Source organism: Hyperoodon ampullatus, assembly GCF_949752795.1.
Source record: "Hyperoodon ampullatus genome assembly, chromosome: 2".
In the NCBI taxonomy this organism is placed as follows: Eukaryota; Metazoa; Chordata; class Mammalia; order Artiodactyla; family Ziphiidae; genus Hyperoodon; species Hyperoodon ampullatus.
This window is the reverse complement of record NC_136915.1, coordinates 124,083,601-124,100,884: the sequence shown is the minus strand read 5'-3', so window position 1 is coordinate 124,100,884 and position 17,284 is coordinate 124,083,601. Positions and strand designations below refer to the sequence as shown.

The 17,284-nt window shown below is 35.9% G+C and overlaps 1 protein-coding gene and 1 pseudogene across 4 annotated transcripts in view; both read right to left on the bottom strand.

The window, feature by feature from the left end:
* The window catches only part of SMYD3 (SET and MYND domain containing 3), a gene marked incomplete at its 5' end in the record, with an annotated part of 751,002 nt that overhangs the window by 444,484 nt on the left and 289,234 nt on the right, over positions 1 to 17,284 (bottom strand). The window lies entirely within an intron of this gene.
* LOC307048645 (large ribosomal subunit protein uL23-like) lies at positions 6,399 to 7,562 on the bottom strand (annotated as a pseudogene). The gene has a single exon. The product of its transcript is annotated as a large ribosomal subunit protein uL23-like (transcript).

The following is a 17,284-nucleotide window of genomic DNA, read 5'->3' as shown; positions in this document are numbered from 1 at the left end:
AGAGAGTGGCATGGACATATATACACTACCAAATGTAAAACAGATAGCTAGTGGGAAGCAGACGCATAGCACAGGGAGATCAGCTTAGTGCTTTGTGACCACCTAGAGGGGTGGGATAGGAAGGGTGGGAGGGAGGGAGATGCAAGAGGGAAGAGATATGGGAACATATGTATATGTATAACTGATTCACTTTGTTATAAAGCAGAAACTAACACACCATTGTAAAGCAATTATACTGCAATAAAGATGTAAAAAAAAAAAGATGTGGTACATATTTGCAATGGAATATTACTCAGCCATAAAAAGGAACAAAACTAGGTCACTTGTAGAGACATGGATGGACCTAGGGTCTGTCATACAGACTGAACTAAGTCAGAAAGAGAAAAACAAATATCGTATATTAACGCATATATGTGGAATCTAGAAAAACAGTATAGATGAACCAGTTTGCAAGGCAGAAACAGAGACACAGATGTAGAGAACAAACATATGGACACCAAGGTGGGAAAGCAAGGGGGGGGTGTGAATTGGGAGATTGGGATTGACATATATTCACTAATATGTATAAAATAGATAATAAGAAACTGCTGTATAAAAAAATGAAATAAGATAAACTGCTACAAAAAAATTTTTTTAGGAAAAAATAAAGAAAGTGTCATAAGCCCTACACTAGTTTCTGTCCTAATCATCCTATATTTAACACCTTCCAGTTCACTGAAATTGAAGAATCATTATCAATTTCTGCTGGAATATGAATAACACATTGTCTTCAAACCAGATTACAATGCCCTACTTATATACTTACTAATGTGTTATTCACTGAGGAAGATGCAGAATTATAAAATATAATCCCTGCTCTCAAGTTACTTATAGTCTGCTTAGGGATACATAACCATACATGTCTATATAGGTAAATTAACTACAATTGTGGTCCTCAGATGGGGAACAGCAAGGCTCTGGGGGAAATATACATATAGAGGGAGCCATCTCCACTCATCAGGTTCATGGCAGTGCCACATCCTATCAGAGCTCCCCACCAAGGAAGGAAGTGAAATCACTGTTTGGTTGTAGTCAACATCGAAGTTTATCAGAAGAACAAAATATTTGCTTAACTTAAGGTCCTGAGTCTTTGTGTCTTGGGGTTTGTTCTGGTCTTGGTTTCCTATTTAAATTTTGTTTTCCTGTCCCGGATATTTTTAATGTAACAAATGTACTTTTACTGTAGGCTTTCTCAAACCCTCTATGGAACAGACTGGAGCACAAATATGATTAAACAACCAAATGAAAAACAAATAAATGAGTACATTTTTAAAATTTTGTTATTACCATCACCAAAAACAAATGAATATCTGGGCAGGAAAACATGGCTAAATTAGTAATTGACTGAGACCTTGGCCTTCTATGTTATCTATGATTACATGGTTGAACTTGCACTTACAGAGTTGGAAAAACTGTAGCTGTAACTTTTCATACAGCATTCAGAGTAAAGTCTGACCATGAAAGAATCACCTTTGCAATACTGAGAAATAAGGTCCTCAGTGGGGATGAGTACCACCACTCAAGGGTGGTGTAGAAATGTCATAAGGCTTACTCAGAATCACATTTTTCAAACATTTCCTACTTTAAATCTCAAGTTTTTACCTCTTAGATACAAGTTGCTATTATTTTGATGAGATGTTTCATTTATAAAATGTTTCACTTCTCTCTCCCTTTGGGGGCTGGGGATTATCCCGAGGGTGTTGAGTGTCTGCTCTTTTCTTAATATAGTAGAAAGTATATACTTTAGCATGTTCCAAAGTATTTTTGTTCCCAATCTTTATTCTAATTTTTAAGTTTCACTTTATTTGGAGATGAAACCATAAGGAAAAAATAAAAGCTAGTAGCTGTTTAATTCCTTCAGCACTTTATAGATTCCAGGTTCCTGGTCTGTTTGGCCATAGCAGAATTTATGAAAATCTAAAACATTAACGATGCCTGAAAGGCAGGCTGCCACACAGAGATGAACACATTGCCTGGTCTGATAGCAGAATTATAGAAACTTGAAACCTCAGCATTTTGAAGATCATTAAGCTATCATTTTTGTATGCGTTCAGAATATTTCACAAATAACGTTTAGATGGAGTTCATATAAACCCAATTCATATTAGAACTGAAATATTTTTTCTGTATAGAAAACTGTTGTAACTAGACAGTAAAAATAGATGTTTAAATGTTTATAGTAGGCAACAGAAAACACTGTGGAAAAATTCAGTAAAAGCAGTGTTAGTAGTGCTTCCTGTCCCTTTTTATAGTACGGAAAAATATGAAACACAAAGAATGTGATTATATATGCAGAAGATCAGCTCTTATGGTGTATATTTTATATCTGCCTTTACGGACCAACATAGCATCTTTCACTGTCAAATTGAGTTAGCTGTGGAGCATATCATGGATGGCTTTAAAGTTACTTTCCATTAATAATAAGGCATTTAAAAATATGAAAATAAATTATTACCACTGGTGCTTTCAGTGTGCTGTTTTGCGTGAATTAAATCCTATTTATAAGGTAGCATTATTGAAAGTGAATGGAGGAAAATGATCCAGAAAATCAGGACTTCTTTCAGATTCACAAATTGGAAGTCTCATTCTCTCCAATGAAGTGAGTCAGCACCTCAGAATTAAAAATTCTACTCTGCAGCTAGTCTCAAGGTGCATTTTAAATGGGGTCACTCAAGAAAGTGAAAAGTGCAATGCAATTGCATTTAAGTTCCTTGGACTCTTTCAGGTGTGGGAGTTGAGTGATGAGTAGCTGATTCGTGAACTGTAGCTAACCCCTTTTATAGCGTATTTTAGAGTTCAATAAAATAAAGGAGGGAGGTGTTTTATGTTAATGTTTCCTGTGTATAAGAGATGATAAGAAAATATTTTTTTACATGGAAACTAATTTAGCAGAGATTCTCTTAATATATATTTTCCTTTTTATCTATTATTATCCTTCTCCTAAACCACAAGGCTAGGCAAAATCTGTAACAGTGGTCGATTGAATCTGCGGTTGCCTGGACATATGTTTTAAATTTGACCCAAATTATGCATACGACCCAAAAGTATGCATGGACAGAGTATAAAGTTTTTATTGATGATAGGCTACATTTCAGGTTGTATTTCACATTAGATTGAGAGGTGAGTTGGCTTTTACCCTTAAAATAATCACCTTTTACCTCCAAATAAGAGGGGAAAAAAAATGTTTAAACCTTGAAAATGTTTCTTTCTGACTTAACGCTCAATCTGTTGTGTTCTCTGTCCATGAATTAATAATTCTTTCTGCACCAACTTTTCAAGGTAGGAATCAAAACAATATTGAAATAGTTAAACTTTTTCCTTAGAATTGCCCCATGATTTAAAAAAGAAAAAATTCAATATATGGACAAACTAATAGAATAAATATAGCCAAAGACTGACTTTGAAAGTAAGGTTCAGAAAAACTCCCAGAATATGTATGAAAAAAGACTAAGTAATGGCTAATTTTGGAAATAAGACTTTGAGGTTAACATCTAGGAAGATCAAGATCTTTTTATTAGGATTTTCAGAAGCAGATAATAGTCAAAACAGAGGGGAGAAGATAATAAATGAAATCATAGAAGAATTCTACACAAAGCCGATAAAAGCTATACCAGTCTTCAGATTGAAAAAAACTCACTATGTGTTGGGTCAGATTAAAAAAAAAAATCTAATAGTCAGATATTACTATTCTCAGTTATAATTCCATGGATTAAAAAATGTGTGTGTGTGTGTGTGTGTGTGTGTGTGTGTGTATCCCTACATGCTTCTAGAGAGAAAACAGTAAGTTGCAAAACATACAAGAACTACACTAAAATTACATTTCTCACGAGCCACACTGGATTCTAGAAGATAATGGAGCAATATTTTCAAAGTTCTCAGGGAAAAAAACTTTAGCCAAAAATCTTTTGTCGTCAAAACTATCTATTAATTAAGGCAACAATAAAAATATTCAAATATGCATGGATATAAGCCATTTAATACTATCCATGATTCCTATATGAAAAATAAATATTTGGAGAGTTACTTAAATGAAATGACAAAGAATCTAAGAAAAAAGATAACTTGAGATGCCAGAAACAACAGCAGCAGATTGAATCCACTTGACCTTGATTCTTGGAATATTTTCCTTTAAAGAAGACAGGATTAATGGCATTCCCTCTTCTGTGGGTCTGTTCACCTTGCCACCATACTTAGTTCTATGCTTAATAATATTTATATAATTAGAATATTGTAAATGCTGTCTATTGGTTTTTTAGCCTCCTAAACTCAACTAATGAGAAAGTACAGAGGACTGAGTTCTAGTTATGGAAAAGAATTTAATAGTTTATGGCAATGTAAAATAATACTATAATAAAAATCAAGAAATGTAGGAACGTATTATTTAAAACTATGATGGTAGCCATCAGAAGAACAAAAAATAATACATTTTAGAAGTGTTTTTTTTTTCAGAGAGAGTGATGTTGGAAGAAGGAACATTTTCATTTTATACTTAAAAAAAACTATGTGCATATATTACTTTCCTAGTTTTAAGAAAAGCTTAAAATTTAAAGGGCACTTTCATCAATAGGGGATTGTTAGACTATAGTTCTTCTTTATAATGCAGCAGATAAAACAAATGATAGATACTAATGTATTGCTGAAATCAGTATTTTTAAGGGAATAAAATAAATTAAGTTGCCATATGGTATGGACGGCATGACATAATCTAGGTTAAAATGCTTTGATGTTTACATATATTCACGTGAAAAAAAGTCTAGGAGGCTACAGAGCTGCTCTCACTTCTTCTTCTACTTCTACAGATATTTAAAGGTTTACAGGGGCTTTTAATAATCACCTTTGCAGTTGTAACACTCAATAAAGACATTTTGAAAAATGAAATTATTTGAAGCCCAGAGAAGGGGAATTACTTGACCCTGACCAGATCAGCCAGGAAGCAAGTGGCAGAATCAAAACTAAAATCCAGTCAGTACTGGGGTTGCCAAGGCTTGGGAAATTTTAGCCCACCTCTCCAAATTTCCATCAGCCTTCCTAAGCCACCCCTAATAAAAATGTTAACAAAAACATCAACAATAATAATGACAAATATATGTGTTAAGTTTTATGTAAAATGTGAATAAAAGTATCGTCAGGGGAAAAATAAGTCTATATCTCTGCCATCTGGTGTGGGATCGGGATGATAAGGAAAGGCTTAATAAAGGAGGTGACAGCTGGGTAAAGCCTTGGACAATGGGCATAGTTTGTGACAGACCAAGGTGAGAGCAGAGCTGTGGTCAGTTATTCCAGGTACTGCGAGGGCACCAAAAAAGAACTTGTGTGACAAATGCAGTCTTTTCTGTTACTATTCATGTTTCTTGTGAAATAAAACCGCAGGTACCATAAGATCAAGGATCCCACCACAAGGACAAAGACAAAAGCCAGGTGGTAAAGGGGAAGAGAAGAGAAAGATCATATTAAAAATTTTTTTTGACTAAAGAAAGCCATAGTAATTGAGTGTAAACCTTAGCCCTGGCTTTCCTAGAAGCTGGAAAGAAAGTGAAATCATTGTCTGGTAGCAGTCAACATCTCAGTTTATCAGAAGAACAAAATAATGGTGTGTGCTAAATCAAAGACATTAGTAATATGCTGTGGGAAAGCAGGAGAATGCTGTAATTCTGACTAGATGGTCAGAAAAGGCATCACAAAGGAGGCAGACCGTGAACTGCATTGAGAAGATTTTGCCTGGCAGAGGGGACAAGTAGAAAGAACATCATAAATACAGAAATGAAGACTGGACAGCAGCTAGATTATGGAGCAGTCATGTCATGGGATAACTTAGTTTAACAATCTCCCCTTTTCTAGAAACTTTTACCAAATGCTCATTTCTGAGCTATATGGCCCTGCTGACTGATGCCTAATCCAAACCAGTCCAAACAGTTTCCCATTCTAGGGTACAAAGGTTTGAAACAGAGACACTCAGAGACAGGACACTGTTGGAGTGGTCGTATCTAAGGGAGCATTCCAGAGGATGTGCAGGTCCATGAGTTCTGACTTGGCTACCAAGGAATTTGTTTGATCTCATGAAATAATCCAAGGTTCTGTCAACTAATTCCCCTTTGACCTAAGCTAGCCAGAGTTGGTTTCTGTTACACTCAATACCAAGTCTCTTAATTAACATACTATCTTGGGGAAATGGCTGTGGCTGCACAGGAAGGAGAGTGAAGTCATGTGGTAGGAACTGCTCGAGGCCTTGAATGCTGGATCAAGGTGAGCCGTTAGTCCAAAGGGCAGAACTTAGGTCTGGTTTATGAGCCAAGTTTTAATGTAATATGGATCCAGGAACACAGGGTCTTTTGGTTCCACTAAGCCTACAGCATGTATCTTGACTGCAAAAAAAAATATCTTGCATCGCTTTTTTTTTTTTATAGTGAAAACTTTTATATTTAGAATTAGTCAGCTGGACTCAGTTTAGATGATCCCAATTTTGTTGGCAACATCCAAAGCGTCATAGTCAGGAGCCAGTCGAACATATGCCTTCTTCTCTCCATCAGGCCTGATCAGGGTGTTGACCTTAGCCATGTCAATGTCATAAAGCTTCTTCACAGCCTGTTTAATTTGGTGCTTGTTGGCCTTGACATCCACAATGAACACCAGTGTGCTGCTGTCTTCTATTTTCTTTATGGCTGACTCAGTGGTGCGGGGGAACTTGATGATGGCACAGTGGTCAAGCTTGTTTCTCCTAGGGGCGCTCTTCCGAGGATATTTGGGCTGCCTCCTGAGCCGCAGTGTTTTGGGCCGTTGGAAGGTGGGTGGCGTCCGGATCTTCTTTTTTTTTTTTTTTTGTGGCTGTGTACGCCTTTCAACACTGCTTTCTTGGCCTTCAAAGCCTTTGCTTTGGCTTCGGCTTTGGGAGGGGCAGGGACTTTCTTCTTCGCCTTCGGCGCCATCTTCCTGCATCGCTTTTTAACCAAAATTCAAGTGTGCCAGATTAGAGCTGTGCAGCTCTGGGATGATCCCAGTCATACCATACTGTACGGTAGATCTTTTCACACTTCCCTTTCCTTTACCCTTTCCTTTTCTCCCCTTCCTTTCCCTTCCCTTCATTGACTGAAACATCTAAGTTTCAGTAAGGTTTCTGATTTAAAGGAACACTGTGGTGCATCCTCCTGTATCACAAATAATTACATCCTTAATTTATTTTGTAAGTCAAGGACATTTGTGAATGAGAATTTTCTCTAGCCAGACATACATATGGAAATTTATACATACCGAAGTCCTACATCTAATGAACTCATTACTGGGACTGTGCTGTGAAGAAAAGAGAAATAATGGCCATCTCTCCCTCTGATTATGTGTGGTTATCACAAGATCTATAATTTGTAACAAAGGTTTACTCCAGGGAAGTCAGTGGCCATGAGCCTGGCTGACCCAGTTCACATGGGAACCAACCACTGATATGGCATGTAAAAAAAGACAAGCAATTCAAGAGATGACAAAGCCTGAGAGGTTACCAGAAAATGAAATTGGAGAGTGGGAGGTGACAGCCAAGTTACTATGCTGCCCTTACCAATTTAGTATACAAATGAGAAAAGAGTCAAACATACAGCTTCATCCATGACAAAACTGGGTAATGAGCTTTTCATCAAATGTAAGGGACCAGACTGAATTAAAGAGCAATCTTTTTCACTATGCAGGCAACAAATGGCTAAATAATTAGGGAATGGGAGGGTTTCTACTTAATAACCTAAGGGATTTAGGGCCTTCACCTTCTTAAGATCATGTCACCACCTGTGCAGAGTATGAATTACACACTAGTACAGCATTCTCATTTGAGTTGGAGCATTAATGTTGACGAGATGTTCTGACCCAAGAGAGAAATGTGACATGAAATCAAAGGAATTTATTTTCCAACAGCTTAAAAAAATAAAACTAAAAAAAGACAATAAATCAGGGTGTGATGCTCACTTGAGATGGAGTTTGGGTGGGGACTACAGAGGGTAAATAGGCACTTTTATTTCTTCCTGATAAAATTACCTTCTTGATGTTAGCACCCAGGGTGGTACCAGGCTGACAGCGGTATACCCAAAATGAACATGCCAAGAACCAGGCAGCTGCCAACAAAGGAGAAGAGGCCAAGACCAAGACTCCAGTTAGCTAGGAGATGTGGAACTTGAAGAAGTCCCATTGATTTAGTGAAAAGAAGGTGATTTCCTGTGATAACAATGGCACTTCCAAAACGGTACATCTCCAATTCATAAGCTCCAGCCTACAATTACGATTACCAATGCTGTTTATTAAAAAAAAAAATTTAAATTATAAAGATATTCAAGTATACTTATTACATATAATGTACAAATAAAGGAAAATAGAGAATTTTAAGTATAGTCTATAAAATTTATTGTTCAAAGGTATTCTTTACATTGAATAAATATAAATGTGCTTATTATATTGAATTGGACATTGCTCTAGTTATTCAAATGAGATCCTACCTGGAATACAAATATACATTTTTCTACTGGACAGTCCAACTGAGTCTATTTGAGTAGCTACGGTTCCTGTCATAGTGGAAAGAGCACCAATCCCAAGTAATGAGGTTTCCAAGTGGAGTCATTATCATAAGTGGAGAAATTCAATCCATGCTCCATATTACTTCAGAGCCAGTATAACTTATGAAGAGTGAATTATTCATGTTATATATTATATATTTGTTATGATCAAAAAAGCTTCATATTCATAAATGAATTCTATCAAATGAAATAAATGGCACTTACTAGGCACTTTATAACAGGCATTAATAGTATAACTATAATTTTTATTTAATACCCACAAGAGCCCTATGAAGTTGCTATTTTTAGCATCCTCATTTTACAGATGTGGAAACTAAGGCATAGAGAAGACGTCCAAATGACACAGTGTTTCTGCCAAAATTCAAGCCCAACTTGCCTGATTCCAACATTTTTGAATATTCAACACTGTTGAATATGATTATAGTATCTGAAGTAGGGATGAAGACATCTGAATTCCAATTATTCAGATAAGTAAATGCTTTTATGGAGAAAATAACATTCAGCATATGTCTTGGTTAGTTACAGATGTCAAATACCCAGATTGCACATCCAACCACTAAATGTACTAATAGGCCAAATGCTAAAACAACTTCCTTATTAGGCTTGAAGGTTATAGAGTTGTAAATACACTTGGCTCCTGATCTGAATTCAGGCTGCTACTCCGCTATGTCAGTTGTGTTGTATGACTTTGCACTGAGCCCCCAGAGGAACTGCAATGAAAAATTAGCTGCTCTGTATAACAAATTGCCAGATGCTGGACTCCAGCAGGTTATGGCATTTCAAAGTACTTGTGCAACTTGGGAGAAAATATCTCGAGCCCCAGATCTCGAACTTCATGTGTTACAAGCACAATGCTAAAAACTCAAGTTTCATTTCTTGTGATTAAATACATGACCTTAAAAGGCTTTTTAAAGAAAACAAAAACTACTGTAACACTTTTTATTTTCTAGCTAAGTGTCACCTATTTTCTTCACAGGGATAAATTCAAGTGGGTTACAATGTCTGCTTTGAAAATTTTTAGTAGTCTTTTGTCTTTTCCTCCTAAAAGAATCCAGGGGGACTTCCCTGGCAGTCCAGTAGTTAAGACTCTGTGCTTCCAATGCAGGGAGTGCGGGTTCAATCCCTGGTCATGGAACTAAGATCCCACATGCTGCGTGGCACGGCCAAAAAGTAAAATAAAAATAAGACGTTTTAAAAAAAAACGAATCCAGGTATTCTAGAATCTGGATGATTATTACCTGGGTTGGGTAGCTGCTATGGATAAATGCTACCTCAGAACTATACTGTTTTCATGAGCAAAGGGAACACACCCTTTCCTGCTTTTACTCTGCCTAATCGCCAAAATCCCTCCCGCCAATTTGCTGAAACCCAAAATTGCAGGAAGATTCATTCTCTTGACATAAGGTTTGGGTCTCAATTTAAATAGTTATCAGGGAGTGAGGGTATCTCTTCTGATAACAAATTCTGAAGTAAAAGATTAGGACATTGAGTCACTGAGAAAGTGTTTGGGAGTAAACTGTTTCATAAAACTGAAAAATAACCACAAGAAAGCGACGCTGGGGCCAGTAAGACAAAGACTGATGATTTAACAATTCTGCCCAGACTGTTCCCTGACCACATAATCAAATCATGCCCTCTAACCAATGTAATATACACAGAAAAAGTCTGGTCACAAAACAGAAGCTGGGCTCTGACACATTGATTTTGGATTTTGAAAAGATTTCACAAGATTTAAAATCTTCCTGTCTCATCCAAAAGTTGCTCTTCTTTCCAACTCAAAACTTCTACAGAGATAATATTTTATTGGAAAGTAATTTTGACGAAATCAGGCCAATTAGTACACACAAACTAATTTCTCTAAGTCTGGAAACTTAACTTCAATTCAGATCTAAGTGCCTGCTTTCACTAGTTCACAAAGGCTGCTTCTTCTGCACGGTTTTCCTGATAAAGCTTAGTCTGAGTCATTTGTTCCACCATCAACTACTGATCAGTATTTAAATACTTCTTTTCCTAAACCAAAGCTGCTCCTGGGCTTCTGGTGCTTATGTTCTAATCCTCACGTGATAGCTCTGCATTCAAGCTCCGAAAGCCTGGATTGTAGACCCACATCTCTGGGCAAATCATGTAACCAATCTGGCCTCACCTTCCTCAGCTAAAGAATGAGGAAACCATCTATCTGCTTCACAGTGTTCTTCTGAGGATCAACTGAGATCATGAACAAGATGTGAAAATTGTAAGGGCAACAAAACATAGGATGATATCACTATTATTGTTATGCAACATTCCACACAAGATGTAGAAAAGACATAAAATTTACATGAATTTTTCCTCAGGTTTTAATTCATGAAAAAGTGCCCAGAATGGACACTTATGCAGTGTTGTTGTTGTTGTTGTTTTGATTTCCTCAATGCACTGGAAAAAATATTCCTGAAAAAAATGATACGTTCTGTAAAAGTCTTCATTTAAAGTTATATTTGAGAATCATGGTGCAGCATGATTAAACAGTTTTTATCTAAAGCAACATCAAAATACAGCTTCTCTTTCCCCTTTAAAAAAAAGTCTGTCTCTGTGTGTGTGTGTGTGTGTGTGTGTGTGTGTGTGTTGTGTGTCGTGTGCATGTGTGTTTATGTACTTTGAAAACTTGTTTTCCTTATCAGTTAATAATATAAGGTCACATTAAATCTATTGCCCTTACCTTTCACTGCAATATATCTGCTTTGGCAACTGTTTCTTAGATAGGATATTCTATGAACTTGCAAGTTACTTCCCCCTCAGATCAGTGATTTTGTCCTTTTTATATTAAACTTTGTCTCTTTTCTGCTGATAGTAGTTCCCCCGGGTAGTCAAATCTGGTCCATGTTAACTTGCCTCCAAACTGAGTTGCTTGTGGCAGTGTGCCATTATGGAGTCCACTAGTAATTTTAAGTGCTTGCAGGGTAAATTCAAACGCATTCCTTTCCATCCTCCTTTTTTTCTTCATTCTCCCACCAACTCTACTTTCCCCTTTCTCTTTCTCTTGAAACACAGCTGCAAAATTGTCTCAAAAACTCTTGCTATGAAATCTACATTTAAAAAACGGACTTCTCTATATTCACATGGTATACTGAGTCTACTGATTCTCCAGTCTAACACTTCTCTACAAATTTGGCAACACTATCTAATCTATCCTCACCTTGTGTCTACTGTGACTCCTTTGAAATTTCGTTTTCATAGTCCAATACTCACATCTTCAACTATTTCTTGAGAAATCTGGTTGTCATGGAATGTCTATTTAAAGAAAAGCAACTAAGTTCAGAACACTATTTTCAGTGACTGCAAAACTACAGCACGCAATGCAGATAATTTTTCTCATAAGCTAGGTGTAAAGACATATAATGTTCAAATTTCATAAGAGAATATTTTATTTTGAAAAATAAATCTTCACCAGACCAAACACATAAGTTTACAGAAAACCAGTAAGACATCATTACACTTATGTAACACCTTGAATAATCCAAAAGGAGCCCGCTGGTAACATCAGAAATAGTCAATAGGGTTGTAACACTGACAAAATGGTAGCATGTGTCTAATGGAATCAGAAATTAAATTACAATTGAAGTTCCATTTCTTAAGGCTATTTTCATGCATTTATAATTTTACCAAGCAAAACAAGAAAAAAGTAACTTTGACAGATACTTTTAAAGATGACTATGAAACTTTAGACTGTAAATACAACTGTCCTAAATCAAACTTTAAAAAGGCAGCCAACCATCTGGCACCAAAAGCAAAGGCAACAAAAGCAAAAATAAACAACTGGACCACATCAAGCTAAAAAGCTACTTCACAGCAAAGAAAATCATGAACAAAATGAAAAGGCAACCTACCATATGGGAGACAATATTTGCAAATCATGTATCAGATAAGGGGTTAATATTCAAAATATATAAAGAGCTCCAACAACTTAACAGTAAAACAACAAACAATCTAATTAAAAAATGGGCAGAGGATACAAATAGACATTTTTCCAAAGAAGATGTAAACAGACAGAGATGGCCAACAGACACATGAAAAGGTACTCAACACCACAAATTATGAGAGAAATACAAATCAAAGCCACAGAAAGATATCTCACACCTGTCAGAATGACTATTATCAAAGAGACAAGGAATAGGGCTTCCCTGGTGGCGCAGTGGTTGAAAGTCTGCCTGCCGATGCAGGGGACACAGGTTCGTGCCCTGGTCCGGGAAGATCCCACATGCCATGGAGCGGCTGGACCCGTGAGTCATGGCCGCTGAGCCTGTGCATCTGGAGCCTGTGCTCCGCAACGGGAGAGGCCACAACAGTGAGAGGTCCGTGTACCGCAAAAAAAAAAAAAAAAAAAAAAGACAAGAAATAACAAGTGTTGGTGAGAATAAATAATTACACATATATATATTGGAATGTTATTCAGCCATGAAAAAGAAAGAAATCTTACCATTTGAGACAACAGGGATGGACCTTGAGAGCATTATGCTAAGTGAAATAAATCAGACAGAAAAAGATAAATACTTTACGATCTCACTTATATGTGGAATCTTAAAAGAAAAAAACAACTGAGCTCATACATACAGAGAACACATTGGTGGTTGCCAGAGGTGGAGGGTTGGGGGACGACAAAATGGGTTAAGGGGGCCAAAAGGTACAAACTTCCAGTTATAATATAAATAAGTCAAGGGGATGTAATGAACAGCCTGGTGACTACAATTAGTAATGCTGTATTGCGTATTTGCAAGTTGCTAAGAGAGAAAATCTTGAAAGTTCTCATAAAGAAAAAGTCTATAAGGATGTACAGTGACAGATGTTAACTAGACTTATTGTGGTGATAATCTGCAATACCCACAAATATTGAATCATTATGTTGTACACCTGAAACGAATATAGTGTTGTATATCATTTATACCTCAATAAAAACCAAAAAAGGTAGCCATCTTTGAATAATAGTTAATAGCTTTAAGAGATCAATAAACTAAAATGAAAACCTGAATGCCAACTACTTTAAGCTCTTCTAAAAATTAAAGTCACCCTACATGTAGTTCTGGAAGTTTGTTTCAGATGTGATTTCTTAATTCAAAGAAAATCAATAGGTAGAACCAACACAGATTTGAGTTGGGAGTGGGTAGTCTATTTGAGTTGGAGGTGAGGATTGTGTTGCTGGATTTGAGGTTTAGGGGTGAGGGAAAGGAACTTCACAGAGGAACAATTTTTTTCTCATAATAGAAAGTAACCTGAGCTGACTGCAAATAGTAGTGCCTTCCTTGAGATATTTATAGGTAGGTTGTAGATATAAGACACATCCATAGAATGTTATCACTTTGTGATTGGAGCTCATCTCAAGTGCAACAAGAGCCAGCCTGCATCCCTAAAAGGGCCCTTGACACTGTACTATTTCAGTTGACTTTGAAGGGTTTCATCCTTTATTCCCATTTCCTTACCCTACTCTACATATCACACAATAACAAAAGATAACACTTACACAGTGTTTGCTAAGTGCCAGGCACAATTCCAGGTATACTATATCAGGCAGGAACTATTATTATACCCATTTTTCAGGTAAAGAAACTGAAGCACAGAGAAATCAGTAACTTGCCCAAGGTCATACATTCAGTGGTAGGAACAAATCATATGTATAATTACATTGACTCCAAAATATAATGAAATAAATTTGTTCTCTGTTAAAGATTTCTGTTTAATTCTGCTCTAAGTAGTACATTCTATTGTTTTAGATTCATTTCCTTTACTGAAAGCAGATTTCTTTTCAGATTCATTTAGTCAGATTTTACTACCTACATTAAACCTATCACTGGGTACAAAGCAACTGGTTTTAATGAGGACTTGGTTACTGTAAGCAATGTAGTGTATAAGGTAGAGGCATCTTTTCATAAATACTCCTTTCACAGAAGAAACAAAGGCATATTTCAAAAGAGAGAATTTGTGGATTTCAGTTATAGAGTGTGTCTGAAATAAGTATATTCATACATGACTTATAAATCATATTTAAGTATGTACTAGCAGAACAAAGCCTATTAATCCATAGTAAATAAACACTCAGTTCTATTACAAGACATGGAAGTCATCAAGCAGACAATACTTTTTTCATTAAACCCTGAATCATTGTGTCCTGCCAGCAGCATGAAATAAATTAATGTTTAATATTTAATACTATATGATGGTAATAATGAACCAAATATGTATTTTAAATTTTATGTTATTTGACATTTCAATTTTAACTCAAAAGAATTTCTAAAAGGGTTGAAAATCTGTGCCTGAAAGTAACAGTTTAAATTTAATAAGTGTTTCTGGCTTTTTAATGCCACCTTACAGTCATAGCATTCTATCCTTTCATGATGATTCAAATCCAATTTCAGAAAACGTGAGGCATTTTTAGCATTAAAGATATGATAATCTTCAAACAAAGACATCCATAAAATCAAAAAACATCATCAAATGACCTATGGGATTTAAAAAATTATGTATAAAATGATCAGTTTAGCAATCAAAATTTTTAAATGGTTAAATCTAAAGATAGACAAAGCACAAAACACATTATTAAAATATGAATTGAACTTAAGCGAAAACACAGCTTTGCATTTAGTATATTTCACACTAGCAATTCTTCTTAAAAACAGCAATAGGGACCAAAACAAATCAGTTCACTGTTGTCTAAAAGGAAAAACAGATCATTTTCTCTTCCTATTAAGAAAGAGAGTTAAAAGTTCTTTAAAATATGTGGCATTCTGTGCAGATGGGCACAAACAGCAGCCTGTGTCACACATACATCACATCCCTTTGGCATCACTAGGCTTTATTTCTGTCGATTTTCAATCACGAGGAAAAAATGCAATAAATCTGTTCATAAGAACCATAAAATGTGTAGAAGTGAGGAAAAAATAAGCTGTTGAAATTTCAATGCCTACACGTCTCTTTCTGTATCCCAATTTTAATCTAATAATGCAATTCTGCTGCTTCTGCTCATTTCCCATGTTTTTTTGTTATTATAGAGGACATCTAAATGTAAAAATATTTCATGGGTTTAAGCAATAAATTTGTGAACAAGAGAAGGAGAATTAAGTATGAGGTCAGAAGCGGGGGAGTGTGTGGGTGTGTTTGCATGTGTTTTCTTCTTAGAGTCCAAAATCCCTTTGGATTATTAGTGAAGCTCAGACAGAACTTTAAAGCAAATACAAGGAAATGACAACTAAAGTCCAACTTCATAATGTACAAGAATCCCCTGTCCTAAACCTTGACACGCCTCGAGAAGAGGGAAAGGTGTTCTTTATTTTTCACTATTTTACTAACAATTATTAACCATCTGATATGTGTCAGACACACTCCTGGACACACTTCCATATTTCACCTCATTTAATCTTTTTTTAAAAAAATTTTTTAAACATTTTATGTAATTTTTAAAGTCTACTTTCCATTTACAGTTATTACAAAATATTGGCTATGTTCAATGTGCTGTACAGTAAATCCTTGAGCAATTTTACACCCAATAGTTTGTATTAGGTTGGCGCAAAAGTTCGTTCGGGTTCTTCCAAAAGACTGTATGGAAAAACCTGAACGAGCTCTTTGGCCAACCCAATACCTCCCACTCCACCACCCCTACACTGAGCCCCCCAACACTGGTAACCACTAGTTTGTTCTTTATTTGTGAATCTGCTTCTTTTTTGTTACATTTACTAGTTTGTTATATTTTTTTAGATTCCAAATATAAGTGATATCATACAGTATTTGTCGTTCTCTGTCCGACTTAATACTTAGCATAATGTCTTCCAAAGTCCATCCATGCTGCTACAAATGGCAAAATTAGGGTTTTTTTTATGGCTGAGTAGTATTCTATTGTGTATATTAACCACATCTTCTTTATCCATTCATCTGTGGATGGCCACTTAGGTTGCTTCTGTACCTTGGAAAATGTAAATAATTCTGCTTTGAACTTTTTCGAATTAGTGTTTTTGTTTTGAATATATACTCAGAAGTAGAACTGCTGGGTCATATGGTAGTTTTATTTTTAGATTTTGAGGAACCTCCATACTGTTTTCCACAGTGGCTGTACCAATTTACATTGCACCAAGAATGACAAGGGTTCCCTTTTCTCCACATCCTTGCCAGCATTTGTTATTTGGGTTCTTTTTGATTATAACCATTTTGACAAGTGTGAGGTGATATCTCATTGTGGTTTTGATTTGCATTTCCCTCATGATTAGCAATGTTGAGCATCTTCTCACGTGCCTGTTGGCCATCTCCATTTCCTCTTTGGAAAAACGTCTATTCACTTCTCCTGCTCATTTTTTAATCAAGTTGTTTGTTTTTTTGATGTTGAGTTGTATGAGCTGTTATATATCTTGAATATTATTCCCTTATCGGTCATATAATTTGCAAATATTTTCTTCCATTCAGTAGGCTGTCTTTTCGTTTTGTCGATTAACTCATTTAATCTTGACAACAATCCTTCTAATGTGGATTTTATTACCCTTTATTTCTGATGAAGAAACAAACTAAGAACACTAACTAATTTGCTCATTTTAGATAGACCACAATTTCAACTCTGGCTTTCCTTTCAGTTAATAAACATTTCTTAGTACTTTCTGTACGTACCAGGCCCTATGTTTAGCTCAGTAACTATCCTACAAATCCATCTCTCTTTTACTGCCCCACATAGCCAGTCCCTGACATCCAGCATG